At 34.6% G+C, this 3248-nt stretch overlaps 1 long non-coding RNA gene across 1 annotated transcript; it reads right to left on the reverse strand.

Moving 5' to 3' along the window:
* Window positions 1–200: 200 nt before the first annotated feature.
* On the reverse strand, window positions 201–1552 carry LOC117332430. Its single transcript, XR_004533730.1, has 2 exons — window positions 1333–1552; window positions 201–236 (listed from the first exon to the last, which is right to left on the reverse strand). It is a non-coding gene; the product is annotated as an uncharacterized LOC117332430 (long non-coding RNA).
* Window positions 1553–3248: the final 1696 nt, after the last annotated feature.

The raw sequence follows: 3248 nt of genomic DNA on the forward strand, positions 1-3248 counted from the left end.
ATGTTATGTCTAGTTATAACCAGAAGTGGATCTAGGATGGATAAAACATCTAGACAACAGTTACAATTCAGGATGTCAATCAATTTTATTTCTGCTTAATTTCACTATCAATATAACACTTTAGAAAAATGTAGTATTTTGTTGTTCGTGGTGCAAATTCAGTAGCTCCTATCTATGTAGTTGTTGTTCTAGCCTCTTTGTTTCAGCTGCGGCTGACAAAACTTCCAAAGCTGTATCTGAAAAAATACAATAGTTACAAATGTTTTTTTTCTCCCATATTTTTTATTTAATGACAACACCCTGAAGCTAAAGAATTAATTTTCTACATGTCCGGAGTATGCTTTACAATATCTCAACAAATAGGATGTATACATAATGTATATTCTTTGTATGTCTATTCCCACCCTATACATGAAGTCTTTTGACATGCTTGCTGTTTACTTAGTAGACAAGAGAATAGAAAACATATGTACATACATTTTACATTATTTTAATTGGTAAATTAGAAAGCTCAGGATTCATATCAGGCAAGGTCATGGATGTTAGAATACTCAGGGGGTGGGGTCGTATAAGATATGTTTACTGATCGTGGATAAGGTCATGGATTAATAACACTCTGGGATTAGATTATACAGTTTCAAAATTTCACTTGTATTATATTGTAGTTAAGGCATGATCTAAACAATATTTTAATTATACATATTTATTGAAAAAAACAGCTTAATTTATGGTTCATCACTACAAAAAAACACCTACTTTCAGTTTTGAAATATCAAGATAGACTGAGAAATCAATGGAAACAAATATTTTGGCATACTATTGAAATTAATAACTAATGAATTTGATATAACCACATGGACATGTCTTGTCTTGTATTTTAAACACAGCCAGAAATACTTATATATAAAATCTTCATATCTAGGTATATCTGGCTATTTTTTAATATAAGGCTAGACATGCCCCTATGGTATAAGTTAACTGTAATAAAAGCATGCATACATGATGAGTGTGTTTCAAATGGTATCAGATAGTCCGAGATTCCTCTGGCCCTAACACTACACCAGACATACATATCAGACGGCAGTATGACGTTGGGCAAACCTTGCCGAGAGAAACTGAAAGTACACTGTTGATGACTAAATACATGAAGACAAGATTCCAAACTTTCTCAGTAAATACATGTACTACACATGCATGTACTTCGTTACACTAGTCTTACTGTACAGTACACAACGGTGACATTACCTTGTTGCTTCTACTTTCGTTTAATTTTGACATGCTTTTGTAGGCCTTCACCCACCTCCAGCTCATTTTACTGTCGCTTTTACTTACGTTTTAGGTTCCATGAATTGTAGAATATACAACACCGCCCTCCAATCTATCAGGGTATCGGCCGTAACTGTTGTCAGTTCCCCACGAGCACGTTTTCACCATTTTCTCTTTACATATGTATTCTCGCGGTGTTCAACTGGGGTCCGACAAGTTGACAGAAGTAATGGCGGACAATCGACCTCGCGTTCTGATTGGCAAGATCTATATAGCAACCACGTTGCCTAGGAGCGACATGGAGGATGCAACATCTCGGTACATTTTCGGTAATCATCGGAAATATGCCGAATGTTCCCAGTTCCGTCATCGAAACCATAGCTCGAGCTACATTTTATTCGCACACTATAACATATATTTTTTACAAAAATAATTAGTCGGCATTATGAGCACACCAACTGGATTTACGTAACGTTCGACTTTTTCTACACTTTCTGCAGATAACTGGAGCGGGTTGCTCACGCTCACTTCCGGCAGAAAATTTTCAGGCTGTACCATCCCGTCCACGTTCTGCGAAGCTGGACTAGAATACTGTACATACGCGCACGTTAACGGTAAAGAGCTTCGCTCTTATTAGATATCCCAATTTAGGTTCGACTGCGTGAATTTATTAGGAAATAACAGGTGCTAGTGGTAGATTTGTGTCGGTTATAGACATTTTAGTAATTGACATGTGTTAGTTATAGACAGATGGAAAAAAAAGTCAAATGTTAGTTATATGCATGTGTTAGTTACAGACAGTTGTTAGTATTGGACATCTATTAGTTATAAACGGGTGTAAAATATCGGCAGGTGTTAGTTATAGACATGTGATAGTTATAGACATGTGTTAGTTATAGACATTTGTTAGTTATAGACAGGTGTTAGCTATAGACAGGTGTTAGTTATAGACGTGGTAGTTATAGACAGGTGTAAGGTTTTAATTATAGACATTTGATCGTTATAGACATGTGATAGTTATAGGCATGTGGTAGTTATAGACATGTGATAGTTACAGACATGTGATAGTCATGTGATAGTTATAGACATGTGATAGTTATAGACATGTGATAGTTATAGACATGTGATAGTTATAGACATGTGATAGTTATAGACAGGTGTTAGTTATAGACATGTGATAGTTAAAAACATGTGTTAGTTATAGACATGAAATCACCCGACATATACAATTATCTGATGCAATGGTAAATAAAATGTGGTCAAAACTTTTGAAACAATCATTTTAGTTGACAAATTCGTTTTTATTTTGTTTGGGTTCCATGTTTTTGCGTTAGAGCAACAGTTGATACTTCCTTAAATGTTGCTAGTGTAATTAATAGTGTGGCTTGCTATATTTGCATTTCAGATATCAGTGTATAGGAGGTTTCAGGGTGTTCATTCTGACATCTATATCTGATTTAGTTCAATATTTCTTAATTATGTACAAAGATAACACTAGCATTTGTATTTTTGACATGGAAAAAAACACCAACAATGCACATGTAGTCTGCAATTTGCTAAAGCTTCCAGGGCCGAGCCTAATAACTACTTCCGGTATGGAATCCTGAAAGAACACAAAGTACGGAAAGAGTTAGGGCCATTATATAATTTTATGTAATATGAACGCATAAGATATTAAGATATACGTACAAGATAATAGATTAAATTATACGTACAATATACTGAGTAGTACAATGTAAGTGCAGAATAATTAGTTAAATGAACGAGATACCGAGTTGTAGGTATAATACGTTAAGTTTTTAGTTAAATGTAAGTACAAGAAATTAAATTAATTTGTACATAAAAGTTACAAACTTGTACGTGCAAGATACTGCGATGTATGTCACGTGACTCAAGACTCTAGTTAATGAGTTGTAGGACTAACACGCGAAGTTGTATGTACAATATACTAAGTTGTACGAGCAAGATATAGTGGCCCCAAT

Source organism: Pecten maximus, chromosome 8 (assembly GCF_902652985.1).
Source record: "Pecten maximus chromosome 8, xPecMax1.1, whole genome shotgun sequence".
Taxonomy (NCBI): domain Eukaryota; kingdom Metazoa; phylum Mollusca; class Bivalvia; order Pectinida; family Pectinidae; genus Pecten; species Pecten maximus.